The sequence below is a fragment of the Cyanistes caeruleus genome, chromosome 1 (assembly GCF_971803275.1).
Source record: "Cyanistes caeruleus chromosome 1, bCyaCae1.hap1.1, whole genome shotgun sequence".
Classification (NCBI taxonomy): domain Eukaryota; kingdom Metazoa; phylum Chordata; class Aves; order Passeriformes; family Paridae; genus Cyanistes; species Cyanistes caeruleus.
In genome coordinates this window covers 14769988-14797691 of record NC_141701.1, presented here as the reverse complement: position 1 = coordinate 14797691, position 27704 = coordinate 14769988, and the positions used below count along the sequence as shown (strand labels likewise).

Here is a 27704-nt window from a genome sequence, read left to right as displayed (position 1 = left end):
TTTATGCCAGTTTTCATAGTTTCTTTTTTCCTATTCCTGAGCAATTTGCAAACAGTGCTCTAGGTTCTGATAAACACTGAAGTGCAGATACCTTGCAATACCCTGTACTTGTGAGTTTACAAATGAGCTGTAGAAAGCCCTAGTAATTTAAAACTTATTTTTTTTAAAAAACATACACAGCTCTGAGACTGCAGAGCTATAAAATATCACCTTGAAGTGGAGTGTGATTCATTGTGATGTCAGGGCTTCCATTATTTAGCATGAAACCTGGTCAGTGTGGCTGGCCCCATTCCAATGGGTACTACAGTTCACCATAATTATGTAGCCTGATTTAAGTGGTGGCTCAGACCAGTGCAAGGATTACAATGCTAAAAAGGGGACCAGTGATTTGAAGTATCCATCCTTACCTTGAGAGAGCTTAATCTCAGAGGTAGGGGAAGAAACTGAAGGTCTACTGGGTATGTAGAAGCAGAGTTGCCTAAAACCATGGACACTAGTGGCTGCCACATTTTCCAGAGCAGAACTTTCTATCACAGAGCATCATCTGAGAATTGCTTAAAAAAATTCCTCTAGTCTCTGAACTAAGAATGATTTAGTTCATATTTTATCATGTTTAGATCATATTTTATCATTAAAGATAAATCTTTCTTGCTAAATGCTAAGGCTTTTTAATAAATGAAACCAGTCTTGTCCATAAGTCCATGGTGATCTTCACTATGAGGTACTAGCACAGGTTCCCCAGAGAATTTTTGGATGCCCCATCCCTGTAAGGGTACAAACCAAGCTGGATCGAGCTTTGAGTAACCTGGTCTAGTGGAAGGTGTTCCTGCTCATGGCAAGGGGATTGCAATTAGGTGATTTTCATGTCCCTCTCAGCCCAAACTATTCTATCCATGTTTCTGTAATCCTGTGATACTATGATGAGTGTTTTAAACATATACCCACAAGACAGAGTGAACCATTCACTTTACCATCTGAAGCTGACATCCCAACTTCTCCAGCAGCTGGTCCCTGTATCTAATTAGTTTTCTTGACAGGACCTGAATATTAATTTGCTGTGGGTTTTAATTAAATATTGAAGAATTATGGTGACATAGCATGACAGCCTACTGCAAAATAATTTACAATATCCTGTTACACTGTTATTCTAAAACAATTTTCCTAGCATGTTTAATCTTCTTAAAACCTGCTGCTAAGTGAAATTACTGTATTTTGCTATATATCAAATAATGATAAATGGCATCTTGTAGTTACATGTGCCTTCCATATCCAAGGAGCAGACTACTCCTTCTTACCTGCTTCCCTCTCTCCCTTAAAGAGAAAAACATTTCTTTCCATCACTGAGAAGCCCAAGTTTCTTTAGAACAGATCCCCAAGGGGACCATTTATATATTAAAAACTGAGCTCATGCTGAACATGTGCTATTACCATCAAAGGCAGAGAGGTCAAAATGGATATTACAGATCTGTATAAACCTTCTTTGTCCAGCAGCTTAGGTCAAAAACTACCAATTCACTTATCTGATGTTTTGATGCAGTTTTGTGCATTGGCTGAAAAATAAATCACAAAACCCACCATTCAACAGAAATTAGGTGTGTAATAAAAATGGGCAAGATCCTGTTCTCCCTTTCAGCTGCAAAACCCCACAAATCATGATGAAATTTCTTGGGTAAGTGCCAAAGGTGGATTTACTGGACAAGTGCCAGTATCAGCAGGTATTGTGTCAATCTAGTCTGGAGATATCTATAGAGCTGGGCTGATGCTCCTTCTTTTCAGGTTTTATGCAGTGCCCATCACCTCATTAGCCAAGCAGTGATCTTCTGTGCTTATCCTTCCACACACCATGAAATCATGTATTTAAAATAGACCTTCATGATATGAGTGTTTGAGGTATCACTAGTTATTTCAATGACACTAGAATTGAATTTTTTAATCAGCTTTGACTGAGCTAAACCAGCAAAGAAACATAAGATCTCTGAGCACACAGTATATTTTTCAAATGTTAGAAAGTTCTTTTTCAGCATGAGCAGGAAAAAATGGAGAGTTAATTCTGACAGCACAGATACTGCTGCCATTGTGCAGGCAGAAACTCGAACTTCCCAGCAGTCTTGCTGGCTCAACACTCCATTAGACATTTGAAAGGGAAGAATACATACTGGAAATTTTGTTTGGAGGAATAGCTCAAGGGAAGAATATGAGACCCTTGTCAGAGTGTTCCAGAAGTATTGTTACTATTATTATTATTATTATTATTATTATTATTATTATTATTATTATTATTATTATCTATTCTTCCCTTTATAACATCCAGCTTCCAGGGACATAATGACACACTGCTCCTTCGTAAAATTGTAACAATGGCAAATGAAGCTTGGTACAGCATCATCAACAACCTGCAACCTGAAAGTAGAGAAGGCAGAAGTGCCTATGGGCTAGCCAGAATGCTCCTCCAACAATCCTGCTTGGTTGTCAGTCTTATCTGAAACAATGTAAGGTACATCTGTTCCTGAAGCAAAAATTATCATTAAACCAAATAATTTCAATCCAGCTGCAAATGAAGCAATAAAAAGATAGATCAGTTTGTGGTAAATAACAATAGTGTGGATTAAAAACAGAAGGATATATGATACCTTTATTCATAGCCTTTCCTCTGAGCCTAGCAGCCTACCCCAGGCACACCATTCATTTTCTTTGTACAGTGTTTTGAAACATCTTTCTGATGCAGGGCTGTTCCTCCATGCCACCCCTGCAGAGAGACCATCCGTGCTACTGGCAGTCCTGCACACAGCATAGGTGACATCTTCATGCTGGAACAGAGGAAAGAAGTTTTACTTTCCCTATGCTCCCCTTAATGCATATTTGTTTTTCAAAGTAAGTGACTAGGATTGCTGCCGTGGAAGTGCTTCAGGGAGCCCATGTGATGAAAGCTCTAAAAGCATAAAGAGAACTATTAGTTTTTATTAATCCCAAAAGGATATTCTGAGAGTTGCCCAAAGGGAACACATGAGCAATACTTGAGAAGAAGAAATATTATTTTCAGTAAGGTATAAAATATTTACTATCTGCCAGTGATGGGCGCTGAACGATTTGTGGATATTACTTTGACAGTGCAGTGTTTAAGGAGGCATTTCTCTCTACAAACGCAGCCATCACAGCCATATATCAAAATTTTAAAATCTCTTGCCAGTGTAGATATTGACTGCATCTGAAAACAGAAGCATGTATAACTTACCTAGAAGTTGTGCAATTTTTAAATATGTGCATATGTATTGTAAAAAGTTCCTGTTGGATGAAACTCAGAACTGCTGTGCCTTGTTGCTCAAGAATGAAAGATCAAGGTTATATTTTACATCACATGCAGGAAATTTAGATGCCTTTGCCATTATTTACTTAGACAGGGTGCCTGCACTCCATCCTGTCAATTGATGAATAAAAGCCTGCTCCCCAGCCAGAGCAGAGCAAAAGGTAGCCCCAGGATAATTCACCTTCTCTGTCTTGCCTTCAGATGGGCACCTCTCACCGTGGAACACTAATGAGCTGCTTAGCCCAGAGACATGAGGAGGGAAGAAAAGTGGATGTCTACTAGTAAAAGAGACATACAAGTATTTTGACTTTATTTAAAAAATATTTTCTCCAAGTTCTTTATCAGTATCTTTATAAATTGTATATCTGTGCAAAACTCCTAAAAACAGTGTAATCTTTGCTCTACTGGTTTTAATTCATTTACACACAAGCCCAGTGGGCTGCATTTTTAATTCTCACTTCCACTTAACCCTGATTGAGCTGAAAGGCTGTGGATATCATTATTCAGTATACAGGAATATTCAAAGCTTCAAGGTTTTAATGGTTTCAGAGCAAGCAAGATAAATCCCTTCAGTTTTCTCACTTTTCCCCCGCAATGTTATGTTTATTCTCTAATTGGTTTAAACAGCAAATTTAAACAAAGACTGCACATTTCCTGCAAGGATTTTGTGTAGATGTGCATAAAACTCTAGGCCATTTGAGTGATGTTATTCTTCTGAGTGCATTACCCAGTGGACTACTGGACCTCTGAAAGCCTAATTACACACCTCTGGATTATTCACAGGAGCAAAGCCTGGAAGACAAGGGACCCTAATGAGAGACTGCTTCACCCAAACCTGACACATAGCCACCTCTGATATGGATTGTGGTAGCATTTAACAGTGCACAGCGAGATAACCCAACTAAATTAGGACAAGAAGTGGAAAAAGGATAATGCTGCCAACAAGAGCTCCTGGGAGACAGAAAGTAGGCAGATTGTAGCTAGCCAAGCTGTAACCAGGCCAAGGAGCCTGGGGGAATGCTGTCAGTAGCACACCAGTGGCTGCACTGTTCCAGTGACTGAAAGGAACTAAAACCTGGTTTATCTCTTACACCTCGTATTAAACTGCACAGCCCCCTTATAACTGGCTCAGGTGGGAGAAAAGAGCTATACCTTGGAGGAGCATTGTAGGTTGCAAAGGGTCTGCACCCCTGATGCAAAAGGGGTGACCCAGCCACCTCTGCCTGCTTTTGTGCTCTGAAGGGAGGGCATAAATCTCTAGGAAGCAATCTGCAGCTGTTACGGTTGCTATTACTTTACCAGCGCTTATTCGCTTTATGGAGCTGTCTGGGCCATTAGGAAGTTTCTGGACTGTATGAGACTTTTAAACTTTTTGAGTACCTATGAATAAACTGAGACACATGAAATCATAGCTTAAAGGAAATTAAGAGTCTGAGTTTAATACTGGATGCATGCCTGAAAAAATCTACGAGTGCACCAGCAAGCTGAGATGCCCTCCTTCATACCGAATTCCTAGTGAGTACTTTGTTGGTTTTTATTGGTTTCTGTTGCTCAGCTTCAGCCTGAGAGCATTTAAAATGACCACAGCAGAGGCACCTGAACCAGCAGGGCTAGAAAGCACCTCTTCAATACAAAAAAACTTCATACTAGTTTGAAATAGCCTTTTTGGTGGCAGCTCAGGGCATCCCAAAGAGTGCTAGCATGAATATAAAGTCTGTTCCTTAACACCAGGAATGCAGTTGTTCAGGCACCCCATGACATACCAGAACACAGATTAATATTAATGAGAAAGCTCCCTCTGCTGAACTTCTCAGCATTAACTTCTCAGCCTACCCATGTTCTGTGAACTTGAAACCACAGGCAGAGCCCATGTGAGGAGAGAACCTGGTGTGTCACAGGACTAAAGTCTGGAGCACAAACCTACCTCCCCTGGCATGGTCCTCTTGGTCTTTGCTGGTGGAGTAGTCATTCCCAGTCAATGCTGATTTGTTGCATGAGGACTTCCACATGGATTCTGCAGTTGGCTGAAATGTGTTTCATGCCTATCTGTGACTGACTGCAGCTGTTTACTCCATTATCACTAGTGTGATGTATCTGGTGTACATTGTACACCAGAGATTCACACAGTGCTTCATATAGTAGAACTGACCATGAGAAATCAGACTTTTCCTTCAGATCTCATGTTGTCTTTTCAAACACAACAAAAATGGAGTTCACAATGGGATCAGTCATTCAAATAATTCTCATATTGAGTCCAAAGTATCTTAAATATTGCTTAAAGCCCTCAATAAAACCTTGCACTTGGTAAGTTTGCTCTTCTGCTGCAACTGAACCTCTCTAAAACTAGGGCAAAGCTTATCTGTGGAAGGAGAACTGGTCAACCTGTGAGGGAATGAGCTCCCTCGACCTAACTGTGTCTCTCTAAAATAATTACGGAATATTTATTTTGTCTCTCTAACCTTGCCTTCTCTAAAATAAATATAGAATAACACGTGCATTTTTCTAAGAAAACAAAGCTAAACAAAACCGAAACTGACAAAGCTGTAGCAAAATAAACCTTTCCAAGGAACACAGTTCACTCTAATGCAGGGGTGAAGAGTAACCATCACATGATAGATACTAATCACAATCACTTAAGGCATCAGTGCCAGGCATTCAAATACTATCAAGATGAACTTGTGCAAATTAAAAATCTGAATTTCTTGAATAGCCTTCTGTGAAACCTTAACTTCTCCCTTAAAACCACTTTGGAACTGAAAAATTGCAATATCCCTATCTGTACAGGAGATCAAGGAAGATATTGATGTCTAAAATTGACACAACTAACAGAGAAATTAGGAATTGTAGTAAAAATAGGAACAGAGGATGCCTGCATATATATGATGTATTTTTGAAAGTCAGTGCAGCTATTATTAGTATAAATCCTGCCTTAGAAATCTGCGATAGGCCTTTGAAGGAGCTGCCAAAGAGGTGAGTAAAGGGGATCAGCCAATAAGGGATTGTTCTTTGCCAAAGAAGTTTGTGCAGGAAATTTTGTTGCATGGTTTCACAGAAAAAAAACCCCAGCATGTTAATGGGGAGGAAGCAACAATCATTTCTGGCAGAGAGGGCCTCTGAGCTGAAAATTATTGAAAATTCCACCCAATATCACAGATGTTTATCTTGTTCTTAGCCTTCATTATACAAATATTTTCACTCTTCCATACACACACAAGAGTACCAAACTGCATAAGCCTTTGGTCTGACCATTTGTCATTTTATCCTGCTATTGATCATTTCAGCATCTTTCATTAATCACCAACAAAAGATCATCATCAGAGTAAGAAACAAAGTTGGACATTTGGTTGGAAATGAGTTTGAGTCTCTCTTTTTTCAATTTTCTTCATGCTGAACTTCAGTCCCTCCTCATTAAATGGCATTCACTCTGCTTCCCTACATCAGTGACATTATGTAATGGACTGAGGTGCCTGGACTTTTCATTAATGACAGACAGTAGACACCTGATTGTCACCCTGAAAATTAAACCTTCTGATAATGTTTTCATAGTTACTTTCCCATGAGAGTCCTGTAAACATAAATTGCTTACACATTCCTTCTGAGAAACGTTTTTTGATGGACATTTTGCATGACCAGTGTGCTTGGGAAGGTGGTAACTTAAATATCCAATCCCTGGTCATTGTCAAGAATCTATAAATACTGGAGTCAGAAAATAAAGTCACAGGTTTTTGTTCTAACACTGAAGGTAGTAGTGTGAATCATTTCATGTCCTTTAGTGACACCCGATAGTTACAGAAAGGGCAGGAAAAAATGTGTTGTGGGAATACAGGCATGGTCTGATTTGGCTTCTATGAAAGAGATAATTATGGCACAAAACCATATACTATCTTTTGAGTACCCAGGACAACCACATGAAATTGCCATATGGGTCTCTGAGTTTCCAAGGACCCATCACTTTCACAGGGTCAGTCACAGAGTAAGAGGTACCAAAACCACCTGCAATGGCACAAACAACTGCACTCTGTTACAGCCACAGAATGTGGAAATTGGATTGAACTGTTTTGGTTTTTGACTTCTGAGAACTAGAACCACACTGGTATGGATGGAACTTTTTCCTCTGCAGTGACAGAAGAGAGCTGCTCTGGTAACTGTAAATTACTGCCTGCTGACAAAGACCATCAACTCCGTGAAGCTGCTGATCTTTTCTTTTCAAAACTCCTGTGAGCTACTTTTCTACAGTCTAAACCAGATTTGTTTTATATTGAGCCCAGCACTTATGTGAAAAATATACACTATACACCAATATACAATATACATGGCTCTACTTGGGACTACAGCATCCATCAGATGAAGCCATGCTGTGAGGAGCAAGTTCCAGAAACCAAGGGAGAATCAATGTCAAGCTGCCAACTGTGAAAAGGCCTTTTCTGCTAGACAGCCTTCAGCATCAGTTAGACTCTTTTCCCTTTTTTTACCTGACTTATTGGGATTTCATGTAAAGGGTTCAGAAAATCTCTGGTAAATAAATGAGCTGAAAATAAGAATATAGAAATATGCTTATGTTCCTATATTTCCCTTCATACAAACCAAACCTTATGGCCACAAGAAAGGTACTTTGCACACATTACTAAGTGCATACAGGTGACGGTGAAGTAAAGCTGAGGTCCACTGAGAAAAGCCCAGGATAAAAAGAGAAAAGCCAAGAATTTAATATAATTAAAACATGGAAGGGAGAATGTCAAATGGATTAAGGTTAATAGTTCACACACTGCCAAGGTTTGCTTATGAAGAGCACTAACAGTTTTACCAGAAAGGAGACTGTGAGTAATCTGCTTCACTTCTGAAGCAACCTGCAGAGCATTCAATGCTGACATTAAGTTCTAGTCAAGTAGTATAATAAGGTAGAGAGGGAAAAAGCCTCAGAAATATGGTTCTACATCCTGAAATCTGATTGAACCTTCCCTGGTTTGCAGACTGATCCAAACGAAAATGTAGCAGAAAACTTGGGCTGGCTTGAAATATTATCTCAGAGCATCTCTTTCATCCCTCTTGCATTATTTGGCAGTCTTCTGATAGCACTGTTCTCCTCTCAGTGATTTCAGACACAGCTGGCTTTCCTCCAGGCAAATGCTGGTTGGGAGCTGGGGACAGGTCACCGAGGAAAAAAAGCTTTTGTTTTATATGTTATGCATGGAGAGAAAATCTTTATATTGTCCACATCATGTGGAAGAAGGTACAAATGAGGTGCAGGGGCTGTACACTGTGGAGCTGGATAAGAAATGGAAATCCCCAATCTGACACAGAATGTGATATAAGATGGTAATACTTGGAGAAATGGTTCAGAAGTGTAACAGTTCTGGTTTCTTTAGGGAATTAGTTACATGAAAGTCAGTCTGATTTTGCTCAGCAGAAGAGAAGCAATGCCTAGCTGACAAGATAACTCCAAGTACAGGAGATGACTAGTTAGATTATGCTGAACAAAGAAGGCTACTGTGACAGAAAAGTTTCCTTTCTTGTGTCTCATGATCTTAACAGATGTTTACTGAGAACACTTTTTCCACTCACTCTTTTAAAAAATCTAGTTCAAAGGAGTTAGGAATTCATGACCACTGACATAACAAAAAAAGCAATAAACTTATGCATATAAAAGCTGATGTGTCAAAAGATCCAAAGATCCAAAGATCCAAGGAAGAAATACAGTGATGTACTATTATATAAATATGATGCTGTGTTGCATCTTGATAAATTATTTTTATTACATAGTCAGAGTGTCATTAAAAATCCCCACACCTTCTGAAGAGGGGGCTTCTCTAATATGCGTTTCTCTTATGAGGAGAAGTATCTGTTTCACAGGTATACTGTGTTCTTTATTAACTGGACTTTTTTACTACAGCAATACCATTCCTATCCTAGTTTTTCTTGCCATAGTGTCATTTCTATAATAACAAGTAAGCAGATTTTAATTTTTTTTTTTTTTTTTAGTCTTTGGTGCAGAAATCCAGCACCATCCCTGTAAATACAGGCAGGCTCTTTCATTTTGACTTTTCTGTTATGAAAACAGAGACACCTTTACCTTCATGGACATATGACCAATATTTTCGAAGTGATCACTGCTCCACCTCATCTCTCTCTGATCCTGGTACATTTATTTTTTTTATTTCAGTTTCCACATTTTGACCTAATCTAGCTGTTTAACCATCACATACTTGCTTTACATTAAAAATTGCAGCAAAACATATATTTCCTGTTTTGTTACCCTCCAAAAATGTTCTCTATTTTTAAAGAAGAAATAGGATCAAGGAATTCTGATAAGGTGGAAGGTGAACCTGTTTGAAGATGTGCTATTCTATAATGAGCCAGAGCTGCCACTCTACCACTGCACAATTTAAAATCTGAACAGAAATAAATAAAAATGGTATGCATCCACAACAGCCCCAGAGCCTAGTGAGGGCCACAGATTTCCTCATGTTTGATTAGAGAAATCAATTTATAAATTTACTTTTGGTCTGGGAGCTGCTTATGGCAGTCAACAAGTGAAAAACCCTAAACCCCTATGTTTCTGGTTAAGTATTATAAAAAAATGGCAACTGTGTTTCAAGAAGAAAAGCCATCTCTCTGATACTGTCATCTCAGCTTTTGAGTTCAGTCTACAAGCTCCTGGGCAAGCAGTGTGTGTTTTGTCTGTGCTTCAAGTGTAACAACTGCCACAGCAAGTGGTGTTCTGCATCATGGTCTTGCTTCAACTTCTGAAACATCTCAAGGGTAAGGCCAAGGAACCACCAGAGATATAGTTGCCTCACAGTTGTGAGGCAATAAAAACACCATTAAAACAAGGTCCATGCTCACAAAAAAGATGCTGCTCTTCCATATTTAATGGAAAAATATGTTTGTTGGACAGCAGGGTATAGTAAGTGCCATCTGCCCCATTACCCAGGATCACATACACGCTGCTCTGCACACATCTTGACCAGAAAAGGGTTAAAATCAGCCCCTGCCTCCTCTGTATAAGACATAATGTCCATTGGCATAGTCTCGTAGTAAGAGGTAAGGATGATTTGACCCCACCTTCTAATGGATTTTAGTGTTAACACGGAGAAACTGATCTCCAGCAGTGTTCTTCCATCCATCCATCCATCCATCCATCCATCCATCCATCCATCCATCCATCCATCCAGACACCAAGGTATTTACCTGACACTAGCTGCCATGATTACTTTTGCTGTGAACACTGAGGCATGCAGACAGAAATATGATACTGCCAAGACTTTGGACTTGGGCCAGCTGGTCGTAAAGGCAGGGGAGTTAGAAAGTATTTTCCAAGCAAGGAGGCACACATACATCTGGGTAAGTTAGTGCAAGCAGGAAAGGATGGGCAGATAGCCACAGCTTCTGAGGCACATGTGTTATTTTAAAGCACTTTTCCTTCAGTATATCTGTCACACCCAAATTTAGTATCGTCATATAAAATTCATTCCTTTCACAGAACTGGCTTCTAGTGGTCTCTTTTCTAAATTATATGGGTTTCTCTAGTGCAGTTGTGCTCTTTGGGAAAGAAACTATAATCATCTGAAGTAACAAGTCCAATTCATGCAGAAATACTTCTTGCAGAAGCTCCATATTAAGATGGTAATATGCCTTAGGCTCAGTATTCCCATGACAGGGAGATTCTGAAATTCACTAGAGAGATTTATGCTCAAGAGCTAAATAAATATCTGTGTGTGCAGGAGGTTCAACTGGCACATAAACTCAGGAGTTTATTGCCCTTTTGTGTCACTAGTCTTGTGCCATGCCCTTATCAGCAAGCAATATTTAATGTCCTTTGCACCTGCTTTGCAACCTCAGGATACAAACTGGTGATTAAAGAAATCCAAACTGGCAATTTAATATCATGGTAAAAATTTTAATTTAAAATCATTAAGCAGAGCTACTAAGTTCCTCTGGGTAGTAGCCTGTTCCTGCACAAAGTTCTTGTACCTTGTCTGGGCATTGTCCATGTCTGCACTTCCAAATGCCTCAAAAATTACATGAGAAGGAAAAATAGGGGAGAAAAGACTGAAGAAAACGTTCATAAGAGTATATGAGCTGTTCTTTAGTATTGCATGTGGCCACTGCTAGTGACTTTCCTCAACTGGCCACCCCCTCTCAATGTGCCACCAGATGTGTCCTATGTGTCCAGAGTTGTCATGACTCACAGAGCTCACCTGAAGAAGCAAGCCCAGGCTCAGCTCCTGGGGATACTTGACTTAGAGAGGAAGACTACAGTTTAATCTGACAAACTGGCTCTGGAGATTCCTATTTCCCTCCACCACCCATATCCCTATCCTTTCCCTCCAGTTCTCTTGAAGGTAACCTGAGCCAGTAACTGTCAGCTTGCTTTTGCACTTACTTTCTGGGTTGTCCTTGTCTGAACTACATACAAATTAAGAAAAATGTCAGTTTTGATACTGTTGAACACCTCTTAGTGTGAGACAGAAACCCGCTGAACAACCAGCGGCCAAACCGTCCCATTACATATGGGGCTCCTCTGCTTCAGGCAGGTGAGTGATTGCTTTGGGCATGGTTCTGTCAGCTGGAACAAGCCACGAGTCCAGCAGCCAGGAACTCGCTGGGCTTGGCCTTCGCCTCCTGCCCCAGCCCTCCCATCCCCTGCGTGGGCATCTGGAGGAAGGCGTCTCTCCGAGCACCCCAGGGACAGGCCCAGCTGTGGCTCAGCCGGCGCTGGCAGCCACAGGGGCTGCGGGAGAGGCCGGCTGGCTGCCAGGGCAGCCACCCCTGCTGGCCAGCGAGCCCGTGGGTCCCTGGCCACGACAGGCCTGGGAGTGCAGCTGGAGAGCACGGCCTAGCGGCACGGCTGCCAGCCATGTTTAACTTGTCAGGAGCGTGCTGCGTTCTCCTCTGGTTTGGAAGTCGTGTTGAATCAAGCCATCTCTCATGAAGCTCTTGTGTGTGCCAGAACAGTCTACCTGCATATGCTCTTTGGAGCAGGCAGATTCCCCATATGGTGTTGAGAGTTACGGTGTGAGATAAATGGGAAGGAAAAGCTCCTCCTTTGATCTTTCCTAGCAAGCCCAGAAGATAAAGGGAAACTGGAAACAAAATCCAAAACTTTCCTCTGACAGTCCTGACAGTAGAGAAAAGCATCTGCATTTAAACTCTAGAGGAGAGCAGAGAGAAAGAGAAGAAGGAGGAAGAAGAGGAGGAGGAACTGTACTGGAACAGGCACAAGGTGTCCCAAAGACCCCCAGCAGCTCCATCTGGGGCTGTGCTGTGCCTGCTCAGAGCTTCTACCCCCAGCACAGCTATACCAGTGTGACAAGATTTCTACTTCTTGTCCCTGGGCAATGAGGTTGAGGAAGCATTGTATTCAGCCACAACCTTTAGAAAGGGTTAATCCATCACTGCCACACAGTGTCACCAGTTTTTTGATGCTGCCTGACTTTAAAACAAGACTTAGAGTATTTCTGACCTGGACCATCAATTATTACCATGCGTTCCTCAATGGCCTTTCTCAAATATTACTACAGCACCCACAGATTATTTTGCTATATTGCAACCACTATTTAACCACAGGTGAACTCAAACCCTCTCCCCTCTCTGCAGCCAATTCCTTCCCTTTCTAACTGGTATAACAGCAGTCACAATTTTTCCCCTTTGACTTACCAGCCCCTGTTCTTTTCCACCTAATAGACCTGTGTGGCTGGCTGAAGGTTTCAATAATAGGATGCAGAAATCCATGCCTGACCAAAATATCATCTCGAGCATACAATTTGTAAAATTCCCAGTTGCTTTGCTGAGAAACGTTCATGGTCAATTAAAGTCATCTTTAATGGTCAATCAAGACATCTACTTTCAAAGTCCAGAAAATTTATTGGGTTGGTGCTTTTTAAATAATACATTTTAGAAAGATTGTAACTCTTGTACTACAAAAAAGGTTGACTCTTTTCTTCACAGATTTACTCATAACAATAGGGAATTTGGTTTTTCTCTCATTGTTTTCTATTCAGACAATTGGAGGGTATTTCTGAAACCCCTGGAGGTACTGCACATTCTGGGAGGGCTGGATATCTTATCTGAGAACACCCACTGTGTGCATGTTTTCTACAATCATTGTCAGAAATGTCCAAGAACCCTACAACTCCCAGTTCATCTGTATATAAACCAGACAGGGATTGACAGAGGAGGTTTCTTTTGCTTTATCTCTGCAATCTGGGGCAGGACCTAAACCTAGAGAACAGCAGTGATTTTCCATGACTATTGATAGTAAGTGTAGTGAATGCTCCCTCTGACACCCAGTCTAGTACCCTAATTAATCAAAGTATTGATTGGTTTGGGTGTTGGGCTAGCTGTTTGGGTCTTGATTACTTATGTTCAATATTCATATTTTCAGTCAACAGAAATAATACCCCAAGATAGAAATTACCAACATTTTTCAAAGTAAGAGAAAAGCATAGATGTCATCATTAGATGAGATTAGACATATGTGGTCTGTATTGCATTTATAACTGACCTGCATTACAATGAACATGTGCAGTTTATTGCAGATAAAGATAATCTGTATCGCCTACTAAACTCATTCCATCAGTTTTACATTTATGGAGCTCAAGGCAAATGTTTAAAATTTTGGCTAATGCACCATAAGTCTAAAATGTTTTAGTTCCATTTGACATTTTTAAAATATTTTTATTACAGTGGTAGCTTACTGAGTAAATTAATTTTTTTCTAGAGCTGGGTATCCCATACTCCCTTTTGCCACAGCATTCCTAGACCTGTCTGCCATGATGTCTTAATTTTTTGGCTCACTAATCTAATTTAATCTAATGTAATTGGTTTGGCAGCTCTATTAACTTTTTTTTTTCTTTTTTGTATGTAGGTGCTAAATGAGGCAGAATGTGTGCACGGCATGCGAGACTGCCTTTTTCCACTTGTCCATTTTAAAGCATGATTGCAATTTTCTGGACAGCAGCAAGAAAAGTGGGACAACACAGCCCCTCTGTGCAACCCACCTGGCGGCAAATGAAGCATCCTTCATGGTAGATTAGCAGTGAAGCCTGCTGGCAAAAGATGGCACGGTGCAGGTCAGGATCAACTTTGTGCAGGCTGCTCAGGGTGACTAATGTGCATGAAAACTGCACCTCAGAAGGAAGACCTAACACAGACATATACAGAGATGGATGGACAATACAGAGGCAAGAGTCTGTCTTGCTTCATCCAGGGGAACTTAGATTTGATAACAGCTGGGAACCCTCACTATTGCAGACCATGCTTTGGGCTCCTCAAAATAACATTAGGCAAAAATATTCAAGCAGATTATAATTACTTCAGTGTTTTCATTTATGATTGCATCTTCACACATAACTAGCACTATGCTTTCCAAAACATTGTAGCTTTCTGGAAATTCTGACTGAGAGCAACAGTGCAACAAGTTTTTCAGCAAGACCCAAAAGCCATTATAACAAATATCAAAACAGCAAGTCAGGCTAAATGTTTCATGAAGTGAGATTCAAACATAGCTTAATAGATTTTCTTCAAAACTTCACAGAAACATCCTTGTTGGTTCTGAAAGAAAATCTTCTTGTTTTCTGTCTGGATCAATTTTGTAAATTAAAATTTTAAAGAAACACAAGTAAGTTTTATTGCTGAAATCTCATCATGAAGCATTGCAAGGAACATTTATTAATGTGATACTAAAAACAGAGTTATCTGGCTATAGCAATAGAAAAACAAATTCTCTGCTGATGTAACTTAGTTATGTCCTGGGTGCTGTGCAGAAAGGATACTTTACCTCATGCCACAATCAGGTTGCTCCAAGAGGTAGATTAATTTAGGTTCAATGGATTTATGTCAAGAGAGAATTTAGCCTAATATTCCTCACTTTGGCTTCTGTCTAGGGAAACATTCTAAGACGAAATTTAAAGGGGTTTTGACTGATTTTATTTATCAAATTTCAATAGAATACCTCACTGGAGAAAGGAGAAGGTCAGCTTTTCCTCAGCACAATCCAATTTAGATGATTGTCAGAACAGCGGCAGATGCTTTTGAGAAACCAGTGATAAATGTTTTTCAGAACTTAGGGACAATTTCTTTTTCATGTATGCTGAGGCACTGCTCAATCATAATGGGGAGCAATTTTCAAAACTTTAGCATCTTTGGGCTTCCCCAATGGCAGTGGAAAGAGGTGTAAGACAGAGGTTTGTTTATCTGCAGATTCAGGCCACAAGAGATGACTAGGACTGTTAAGAACAATTTATATAAATGTCTGACAGGGAAGGCAAATGGTGGGTTTAATTGTGTCTGTCTTGGATGGAAAGAGAGACCGGACAACTTCTTGCTCTGAATGCCCAGCAGACCTCCCCATGCAGCACACACTGCTTTGCTATCATCTTCTCTCACACAGATCCTGCCCTCTTGGCAAAGGACTGAAGTTTTATACTTCTCCCTTCAGCAAGACACTGCTTTATTCAAATGCCAGCAAGTAAGTCCTGATAAAGTAATCAATCAGTTTAACAGAATGAAATCCCTGTGTACAAAAAGGTGACATGAAATTATTGCCTAACATATTAAAGGAATGCACTGCTGTAGCCCAATTACACCTTCACTATATACAATGAAATGCCTTTCAAGCAATTCCTCAACAAAACAATAAACCTGTCATGAAAGACAAATTTATTGTTCATCAAGGCTGTGTATTCAGGAAGTAATACTACTTTCAGGGTCATGCTGGTAGTAACTCGGCTTGAGATTAAAGAAAATTATAGGCAGTCTTCACTGTATTTTACACCTTCCCTTTGTGGAGCTAACAAATGTCTCTCTGAATCCTAAAATTCATCAGAAAAGGTTTTTCAGCAAAAAACAGAAGTGCAAATTGATAAGAATAGCAATTTATATATGTACCATTTCTTACTTTGTAAGAACTTCCTTCCTGAACATAATCTTAAAAGTTAAACCAGCTAAGCCTGAAGTAACTGCACTGAATTTTGAGAAAAAAAAAAAAAATCTTCTGATTTGCATTGGTATACCTTAGAGTGGAGTCTGACCTCTTGTCAATATGAAGTATTCAGACTCCATATTCCTGAATCCATCTATAATTCTGTTTGTAGTCTAACAAAGAAATTGTGGGGGGAACTACTTCTAATGATTTTCAGTATTAAGAATTCCCCTCTCAATCTTTGCAAGAAGAAGACATACTAAAATAGAAAGTGTCAAATTGCAGGCTTTTGGTTAGCTGAGCAGCAAGTTCAAATCACAGGGAGAAAAGGTTGTGAAATAGGCTTAAATATTGATTGGATGCCTGCTCTCATTCTGAGCAGTTTAAGCTGTATATTCCCGTGAGCTTCAGTTGCTGAAACCTTTTCTAACAGCTTTGCTAGCCTATGCAAGCAGCTTGCAGGTTCACTAACTACTTATCTAATCAAGCTGTAATTAGTATGGTTTTCTATAGAGAAAAATTTAAAATGACCCAAAGCTGTATTAGAGAAGATGCACATTTGGTAAAAGGAAGAAATGCAATAGATATAAGAATGGTCCTTAATAAAAAGAATGATGATTTTCCCATCATGGCTTTTTGTGAAGATCAGTGGAACAATTTCTCCACATAAATATGATTCCTGAATCATTTAACAATCATTTAAAGCAGAGCTTCTGAACAATTAGAGGTATGATCAGAAACCACAGAGCTGCTGAGCAAGGAACGTGAAGCTAGTTTTCATTCTGCTCCTCCACAATGGGGTGAAAGATTGTCATATAATTAAACTTCCTCAAGCTTTTATGGAAATATTTATGAAATGAGAGCATCTTTTAAATAAATTACTGGTCTATTTATTATTCTAAAAATATTGCATTGACAAAATATTCACCCTGGCTTGATTGTTAAAACTTGTTTGTGAGTCAGGCTCAGTAAACATTCTGAAGAGCTGAACATTATAACCACAGGACATTTTCAGTCTGTGCCTACTGCATGACCCCATTAGCTTGGGCAGGAGAGACAAAACATACTGGGATCACAGCAAGTGGAACAGGGAAAATGTGCCTCCCCAGCATTGTTTTCTCTTTCCCTGAGCACACAAAGGTTGTCAAATAAACACTGTGAATTACGAGTCCCCTTATTTCAGAGAGAATATTGCAGAGCTGCAGGGCTACAGGAAAGCAAGACAGGTCAATAAAAACAATAAAAGTCTTGGTAACATTCTCCTAGGAGAAGAAATTGCAATGATTGGAGTTATTTACCTGAAAGTCCCAGTTCAGGAATAGGAACCAGATAGCTGAGGATGGCTGACACAGTTTCTAGCCTCCAGATGTTGGTTCTGCCCTCTTGGAAGATCCCATTTGTGCAGCAGTGCTATCAGAGATGGTTGTAGAGCTGCTGCTGAGCCCCTGATTCAGGGCAGCTGGAGAGAGAATGCTAGGGATAGCTGCCTTCTGGCTGTGAAGACCTTAAAGAAGGCAGAAGGGTCATTTGGCCTTTCCTGTCTCAAGGCACAAGGTGGAGGAAAGAATGGAGATGGTAAGAAGGGAATAGCAATGAAATTAAACACTGAACCAATTCAAATATATGAGAAAATTATTTCCTGACAAGTGGACCTATCCTGTGAACCTTAATGCTGCAGGGCACTGCTGATGGTAAGAATGTGAGAAAAAACTGGATGTGAATATTGCTTTGCTAAGGTGGTGTAAGTGAAAATTGCTACAGTTTTGTGTAGTGGTTTAACATAGTTTGGTTTTAGCTGGGGAGGGAGTCCAAGAGCTGTGGAAGTGGCTCCCTGTAAGGACCTTTGCAGCTTCCTTTGGACCTGACAAAGCCAATCAGCTGGCTAGTTTGAATATTAACAACAATATTCAACAATATTGAATATTGACAAGCTAAACCACTTAAAAGAGGTGAACATGCCTCTGTGGAAAACACATTTAAACATGAGCAAAGCCTGGAAAAAGCTCTCTTGCTTCCAGCCTTTGAACAGGCAACTGGGCCAGGCCGGGCTCTGCAGTGGTGCATGGGAAGCATGCTGGACCCTGTCCCCATGGGGCAGCTGGGACCCCTTCCCAGCAGGGCCAGGCCCCTTCCTGGCAGAGCCTGCTGGTCCTTTTTTCCAGCAGCACTGCAGGGCCAAGCCAACGGGAACAACCGAGGTTGGGAGCGGCCACATGGCCGGGCCTGCTCGGCTGGAATCGACGTGGCCAGGGCAGCGCCACACGGCCGTGGCTATCTCGGCACGCTCACAATGAACTTTGTTTGCTCAGCTGCTTTAGTCCAGCCGTGCTAAAGGCAGAAGGACAAAAGCAGCAGTGGGAGCTTCTCTTTTTTTTGGTGTCCTGCATGAAGAGAAGGCACGGGGTGTCACTGGCACAGCACGACTCACACAGTGTCAGTGGAGACCATAGCGAGGCACAGTGAGAGATTTCCCCAGTGCAGAGCCTGGATGAGATCAACCTTTCAGCACTGCAGAACTGTACAAAAACTGTTTCAATTGATAAAATGTGAGAACAACTGAACTTACGAACACCAATTCTGTCCCGAAGCAGGAAAAGGGTGAAGACAAGTAAAGAAAACAACATGGGACGCTGAGGTCAGTGAAGAAGGAGTCAAATTCTAGATGAGAGGAGATTCAGGAGATGCCTTAGTTTTGGGCTGAAATTCTCTTGTAAAGCCATGGTGAAGGTATAATTTATATGCCTCAGACTTTGTTTTTTCCCTGTAATTCATGGAACGCACTGGGGTAATAGATGAGAGAGATGAGAAACCTTGCCCCAGAGATGAAAGAAAACCTCTGTTCCCAGAGATAAAAGAAGAGAACTTTTGTTTCTATACTAGAACAGCTCATCCTTAAAATTTTACCCCAATTAGCTGGAATGACACATGGTGGTAGCTGTGGGAAAGCTGCAAGGCATGGGAGGGACTTTCACACTGCAAACAGATTTTCCTTTGCTGGGTGGCTGATTCGCTGTGACACTGAAGCCACAAGAGAACTGTTTCTTGTGGAGAAGTCTCCATGGCATGGCAAGAGAGACTCCTCTCCCTAAGAGAACTGAAAGAAATAGTAAGACTATTCTAGAGGTGGTAAACTGACTGAAAGTCCCAGGTTTTGTTTCTTTACGTTATCAGTGGGAAAGAAAAGAGGAGGTGGGGGAAGGAGAAGTGTTCTGAAGGTGTTGCAGTTTTGGAGACAGACACATGACTGAACACACTGAGTTCATATGATGACAGCCAAGATTTATTGGTGGTTACCCTCTTTAATAGGGGCTGCAAAATTCATGCTCTTACACACCTGATTGGTCAAAGTCTTAACATGTCCAGCTCACTGGCCATTTATATGTCTGCATTCAGGATTGACTGGGATTGACTGGGGTCCCTGGTGTGAACTCAAATCTAGCCCATCACTGTTTTATCCAGGGACTTGTTTACTTCTATTCTCCAACAATCCAGGCTGGTCAAGCTGAGGTCTGTTATGGCAAATTTTATCTGTGCAGCTTACAGATCAGCTGTAGCTGTCACATGAAGGTTCATTCTGATTTCTTGTTGGGTTTTTTTAAAGTCTGTTAATAAATTTTCTTTATACCCTTTAAAATTTTGAGCCTGATTTGCTCTCCTCTTAATTGTTATCTCGCAGCAGAAAAATGAGTAAATAATTTGAGTGGGAGCACTGGTATTTGGACAGCATTAGACCCACTACATTAATTGGTGCATTGGCTGAGAAACTCAGATTGGCAAACCAAAACCACTACACTTAATTGGTGTTTCTGCCTGGTTTAACTGAAACCACCACATTTTGATTCTTACAGCAGTAGTTTTTCTTATGCTTACTTTGAAGTCTTGCCTCATTGTTTGAACCAATCTGTAATGAGTAGCAGGAGGAGGATGCCTAAAGCAGTAGCTCTCATCAATGGAGGTCTTCTGACACCTTCCTTTAAAATGAGAAGGATGGGACACTTCCAGATGTACTGTCAGAGCTGGTGCAGTGTACTGCCTCCTGTGCTCATGCCAGCCCTGGTGGACTGCAGCCCCAGGATGGTCCCAGTACCCCTCTGCTCAGGGTCACAGCAAAAGGATAAGGCAAAGGTCACAGGTTCCAGCAAGGGAATCTTCAAACTAGCACAGGAAAGGAAGATTTAACTTAGGGGTCAGGGGCCCAGGAGAGACAGTGCCGCCTCCATCTTTGGAAGTATTCAAAGCCAGCCTGGATGAAGCTCTGAGAAATCTGGAGTAAGATAGCCCTGCTCAGAGCAGGAGGCTAGAACAGCTGTCATATGTATCTGATGGCCTCCTGTACTTCAGCACAGAGACAGGTTAAACATTAATACCTCAGCATCAGTAAGACTTGTCATACAAGGTGCTGAAAGATGGGAAATTGACTCTGCATAGGAATGACCATGTGGACTGGGCTCTACAAGGCTTTATGTGTGGGAGAAGCGCCAGTGCTGGATGCCACCAGCTCTCTACAGGCCATGGATGGAGGGGAAAAAAAGTCACTCTGTGACTGCTCTGAAGATGTCTATCATGATAGCTTGATCCTTGAGTTGCTAATGGATCTGCTTCAGAGAGAAAGGACTTAAATAAAGATTAACCTTTGTATTCTTACGGAAATGAGAAAGAAATGTAAAATGACCTTTTACCAATTCACTGATACACTTTCCTCTCTATGTCTGGTAAAAGGCAGTAATAATCATCCTACAGAGACTCAAGGAAAGTCATCAGCGCACATTGTTCCCATCTGATTTTTCAACATTTCTGTCTATCTCCTGACACAAACCATTTGAAATTGTCTCCATTCATTACAAAAGAATATAATTAGAAATCATATGAAAACATTTCTTTTTTAAAGAGCACTAACTCTGCAAATGTCTGGTAGATCAAGAATATTTTCCAGATCCCCAAGCCCCACTGAAATTAAACTGAAGCTCAATTATTTTTCAGAGATACCCACAGACCTCCAACGTTTTCACTTTATTTCAATAGTCTTTTTCTTGTCCCTACTGACCTCAGAAACTCATGCCCTCAAGACATAGAACAATCAACTTTTCTATTATTATTTGAAGACAGATGTTTGTTCCACATTTTTAAATAGCAGTATGATAATAAGGCAGAGGCTTATTTGACTCACAGATACCAGCAGCTGCAGTTCCCCTTAGCAGAATAGCCATAACTTCCCAGGCTGAAAGGTTTATATGACATCCTTGCACATCCCATGCATAGATTTATGGTCAAGTCCATCTGCAAGGCCACATTAGAAAAATTACTGTACAATTCTAGAGATCAGTACACCAAAAAGCAATTTAGCACATATTAGCAAAAAAAAATATTTTTTCCAAAGTGCATAAACTCTTCTAAAATATTAAAATGCATCCCATCTCAAGGAGCTTGTGTAACAGTATTTTGTATGAGCACTCACATGGCCTTGAAATGGCTTCATGCACTGGTGCTGAATGAAGACAGACTCGACTGATTAATTCCTCTCCATTGCTTTTTGCCTTTCATTCTCATCTCCAAACATGCAGCAGTCACACTTGGATGCAGTATTCCTTCGTAACTTTCTTGACTACTTATCTGTTTTTCTCTTAAAAACACCATACCTCAGCAGCTGTAGTCCTTTGCTCTTTACTGTCCTTTCATGATGTACTGCCACAGTGTAAGCCCCTTTTTTTTTGACTTTTGGGACTATTAAACTCCCCTTTAAATTCCGGCATGAAGCGTAGTGTGTGGATGAGATCAGGACACCTCCATGTTATGCAAGAGCAAATACTGAGTGTAGCACAGTAATTTTCTGTCTTGAGAACTGTAGTGTAGCTACTGCCTGGTTTTCTCCCTCCATTCCCTTTATTTTTGCTAGCAGGATCTGAAGGCACTAATTTTGCATATGTTCCAGTGAAAACAGCAAGATGTCTTTTTCCTCATCAACTTCAGTAAAAAAGGGATTTCTTCTCTGAAACCTAACTGACCTTGAAAAAAATTATTTTTAAAGATAGCTGAATAAATCTGATTCACAGAAAATTTCAGATTTCACTCAGAAATTTACTTAGAAGAATTACATTTCTGATTAAGTTCTGTACTCCAGAGCTGCTAAGCCAAAGTAAATTTCTTTACCACTCTTGATCTCAGCAAAACTTGCCATTTTATACCAGTTGAAGATCTGTCTCAAATTACAAAGCAAAATCGTATAAAACTAATTTTCATTTATTCTGTGACCTTCCCTTACAAAATTATGGTCATCCAGTGCAAGTAATTTCCATGGAATACATCTTCTCCATTACAATCAATAATGAAAGCAGAGAGCAGATGATAAGATACTGTAGCTAGGTTAGAAATTTTTTCCAACAGATTTGAATGTCTGCTTCATTTCTCACAAATACTACATTTTTAAAACAGCCTTACATGTTTTAATTGCAATGGGCAACACAGCTTGCTAGACCATCGCTGCAAAGCAGTGCCTGAAGCTCTAAAACACTGAAAATAATGATCTAAAATTTCACAGAGAGAACCACAGGCAACACAGCAGGTTTGTGTTTCTGTTACAACAAAATATTTTTATATAAGCCAAAATGATATATATGATTTCATGAATAGAGCATAGACCAAGGGAAAAGAAGTGATGTAGCCACAATGTATATATATAAAACATCTCAAGACACAAAACGTGTGACTGGTGAGAGTCTGTATTGCCCTGTCATGTCAGCCTAAGTGCATGCATCACTTTGTAAGGGCTGAATTTATTTTAATTCTTTTCTCATGCCAAGGAATTAATCCTGATGCTGTCTTTTTGCTTTCATACCAATTCTAAACTTATAATATTTGGTAATTTTTTTTTTTTTTAAATGTCTTCACTAGCTTTTGGCAGGCTAGAAAGGTCGCCAAACAAACTCAGAAGAGTTGTCTAGTAATTTTCCTATTATTGTGGTGAGCAGTATCTTTATTTGAAATCCATGAACAACAAAACATTTTCTTTCCACATGGGCAAATTGGGATTTCTGCTTCACATTGGAAATTTCAGTGAATCATTTCAAGCTCACTATTCACTCTTTCTTTTCTGCTTCAGAAATTAAAGTGATATTTACTGAGTTGGCAACCACAATGATTCTTCATAAATTAATTCAGGGTTATAAGGTAAAGGAATACAGGATGAAATTACATTTTTGGTAGACACAATGCAGCAACAGGGCACAGCTGGTTACCCCAAGGCTTTGGACAAAGGGCTGATGGGACAGAATTTATAGTGGTAAGAAAAGGGTGAGTTTGGAGTTTTGATCTGTGTATGATCATGAATGCTGTGTATGTGCAGGGGATGTCTGTGCCCAGTGTAGGCTGGGGGAGACAGGGTAACTCCTGCCCTGAAATCCACCAACATCCATTTGCACTGTTCAATGCAGAAGCAGAAACTCCATTCCAGCCTAAGCCAGTACCCCTGCTTAGAGGCAGGACTTGGGCTAGTCACGTATCTGACATGAGCATGAGGTTGGAAGCAAAACTGCCTGCAGCTGGGGTGAGGAAGGGGCTGTCTGTCCTGCCCCATGCTGCTGGAGAGGGCCCCAGCTTGGGTGGCCCATGCACCCCACACTCTGCTGGATCCAGCAGGATCACCAGCACGTCCCCAGCCCCAGGACACCGGCACCTACAAGGCTGTTTTGTCACCTCCCTTGGCCACCCAGATTGCACCGCAAGCAGTGCACAGTGAGGCAGCCAGAGTCCCATCAGGGACAGGCATGAGAGGTGCCAGGCTTGAGCATCTTCTCACAGTTGCCCTTTGACTGCTGTAGAGCCACAGACAAAAATCTCCACTGCTTGAATGTCAGACAATGTCCTTCAGTTGTGGCTTTATTCTGTGATCTTCAGGGGTGGTAAAAGAGCTGGAGAGGGAAATACTTGTCCCCTGCCAGGAATTATTAATGCCTTCCTTTATGAAATGAGAAAGGCATGTATGAGCAATCCATAAACACAAATTAGATGGCTAGATCAGAGGATGCTGGTCTGGTGAGGTGCCATCTCCTATTTTGTTATGAGATTTCAATGAGGTCCTCAAGCAGTTCCTTGAACCCTCACTTTCTTCCCTAGTTCAGATGGACCATGTAAGTAAAGGCACCAAATGCAATTCTTAAAGCAATAAACTCTTCCAAGCAGTGAAGAAGGAGCAACTGACACTTGACAGATCTAGGAATCATGCCAAGTAATTGAATACAGGATTATGGAGCTGAGGTTAATGTCATCGGCCTGCTTTTAGGAAACTGTATCTCATAAATATTGTATGTACATATTGTAAATACTAAAGCATGCACCTATTTGCAAAAAGTTTAAAGAAGAACAGACTAACAGTTGTGAATACTTATAACTGTTCTGTATTGTTTTTAATCACTCTTCTTCCCTGGCAAAAATTAAACTGAGGGGGCACAAAAGGACCTTTCTTGAAAGAGAACAAGAATGAAACTAAAGATCCAAGAGCAGGATGGGTTTCTGATTAAAGCAGGAGAAAGAACTGGCTACAGTTGTGTCTTTAATTTATGACTAGTTATTTCTTTTTAAGACTCTTTACCTAATTATCCTGATCTTATCCTTTTTTTTTTTTTTTTTCCTAAAAAAAGACCTATTAATTCAGAGGTATTCAGTAAAATACTCCATTATTAATTGCAGGGGGATTTATCATATGTTTTGAAATACTCAAATAAGGAAATGTTCTGTGCTGAAGCAAAGGAGCAACCTTCTACACTGTAACCAGAACTTCTAAGAACAAAGTCTTGAATGAAATAAACATCACACAGAACTGAGATCCTAAATAACCCAAGTGTAAGATCTAAGGAAGAGAAAAACATACCAGAGATTTCTTTAAAAAAACACCAAGCAACAAACAATCCCAAGGGCAAATCTGTCTCTGATTCTTTCCTATGAAGAATGTTGTACCATATGCTTGTAAATCCCATACACAACTCAAAGAAACAAGAGTGCTTCCACCCTTTCAAAAATGCCCACCAGCCCTTCTGGACATCTACAGTCAGGCAGTGACACCAGGCCTTTGCTTTGCCAGCTGCTCCATTCTGGAAAGTACATTTGGGTACTTTATTGCTTGTTAGCTAAGGTTTTGTTATGGGATTAATCCCATGGATTCAAGGACACTGTGCAAGCCCCAGAGGAGAGAGAGCATTAAATCTACTATTTGGGTCTCCCAATACCTGGATATGGTATTTACTCCTGTCTTTCTCAGATGCTTGCGGAGGGGATAACATGATGCTTTCCTCTGCAGAGGGCTTTCCTGGTAGCAAGGCATTGGACAGAGAGTACCCCAGCCATGACTTTTGCTAACTGACATGTCATATGAATGTAAAATAGGTTGCAGTGCTGCACCGTGACAAGGTTCTCACTGGGCCCCACATGCCCTGCGTTGCTTCATTGCTCCTGTGTTGCCCAAACAGAAAAGAGAAGCAGGATTAAAAATAAAATGTAATCTCATGTATTTGCAGGTTTCCTCATATGGGTATGGGACTGCCAGTAATCAGCATTGTAGAGAACAGCAATATTAGAACATAACTCAGAAAAGAAAAAAGTAATACAAAAAATAATGTTGGATGTTTTTGTGTTCTTGCTGGATGAACTGCAGGAATTCGGATTGAACAAAAAGTAATCAAAGACAATAATATAAATAATTAAACCCAGCAGGTACTGTACTAAGAAAGACAGAGAAGTCATGTAACATGGGGTAACAAGGGGCTGTAACAAAAAAAAATCTACACCAGACAAACTGGGAAAGCTAATGAAAGGGTGAAATGAAGGCTACATAAGAGCTCAAGGTAAATAACAAAACTTTTTTCAAATATATAAAGAAGATGAGGTCAATAAAGGAATCATTTGTGTCTTCCAGAAATACAAGACCACATACCAAAAGAGATACACAGAAAAATTAAATTAACTTCCCTCACTGTTCATGAGGAAGGAGGATGAAATGTTGTTAAAGAGAGGAATGCACATTCCTGAATGAGAAAAATGAAACTCAAAAGTGAACTCAAAGTCAACACATCAAAAATAATAAAGCAAATAGATTCTGAAAACATTTCTGGGATTCTGGGGCTCAACAAGTCCCATCCCATTCATTGGGAAAAGCACAGCAAGGAAACCCTTGTAACCAAGTCATCTCAGATTTACTGAATGTAAATCATTTCTGATCGAACCTGTTGTTTTCTATGATCAAATAACTGGGTCTGTGTACAAGGGATAATCAGTGGATAACACTTATGTCAGCTTCAGCAGGGCTCCTGGCAGTGTCTCCAACATTTGTACCTGAGGGCACTGTGGTCTGGAAGGGTGAGCAACCAACAGCATGGGTAAAAATTGGTTGTAGGGTTATGCTCAGAGGAGAGTGATTAATGGGTTGTGCTCTATCCAGGCTGGGGCTGACAGGCTTTACTGGGAGGACTGTGAGGACTCCTGGCAGACAGAGCACTGCCTGTGCATCAGGAATGTGCCCTGGCAGAAAAGGTGGCCAATGTCAACCTGGGCTGTGCTGGTGGGAGCACAGCCAGAGGCTTGTGGGGAGGGACTGTCCTCCCACTCAGCTCCTACTGGGCCATATCTAGACACTGTATTCCTTTGAGTTCCTCAGTACAAGAAATACATGGGAAAAATGGAGAAGAAAAAATGATAGGAGCTGAAGCACTAGATTTGTTCAGCCTGGAGAAGAGGTGGCTTCAGGTGGACATTACAGCAGCCTGCCAGCACCAGCAAGGAGGCCATCAAGAAGATGACCAAGGTCTTCACAGTGATGCTGGGGAGATGAGAGACACCACACATAAGTTTGAACACAAAAGGTTAACTGGAGTATCAGCAAAAACTTTTTCCTCAAAAGGACAGTCAGATATTGGAGCAGGTTACCCAGACAAGTTGTGCAGTCTACCTCCTAGGATGTTTTCGAGACTAAACTAGATAAAGCCCTGAGCAACTTGATCTCAGATCTGGCCTTTCTTTGAGCTGAGTTTGGACCAGAAACTTCCTAAGGTTCCTTTCATCATCAATTATCCCTCAATCCTATGATCTGTAGGGGTCAACAGCAAGCCAGCTGAGAAGGGAGCAATGGAAGGCCCTGTTAGATCATGGAAAAACTTAGACATGATAAAGATTAAACCCACTGAGAGCCTCTGGAAGTAGCAGCAATGCCAATTAAAGGCAAGATTAGGAACAGAGATTAACCAGCAAGTGAGGAAAAAAGGAGCAAGGGCAGAGCCTACAACTAAAGGCAGGAAAGCTGCTTCTACCAGTCCTTGGCTTGCTGGGCAGATTTGGAGAAACCTCAGGGAAAATTCTCCCCAGTGGTTAAAGCTATGTTATTTCCTCCCTGTCTGATGTAAAAATACAGACAACCAGCAATACAGCCATGGGAGTGTCTACCATGCAGAGACAGCTGTCCTGAAGCCAAGGCCATGATGATGATGATGGCTGTGT

At 40.7% G+C, this 27704-nt stretch overlaps 1 long non-coding RNA gene across 1 annotated transcript; it reads left to right on the top strand.

Annotated features, from left to right (window-relative positions):
• The first annotated feature begins 288 nt into the window (after positions 1-288).
• Positions 289-4705, top strand: LOC147655324 (uncharacterized). The gene is made up of 4 exons (XR_015284133.1): positions 289-430; positions 2312-2489; positions 2726-2871; positions 4088-4705. It is a non-coding gene; the product is annotated as an uncharacterized LOC147655324 (long non-coding RNA).
• Positions 4706-27704: the final 22999 nt, after the last annotated feature.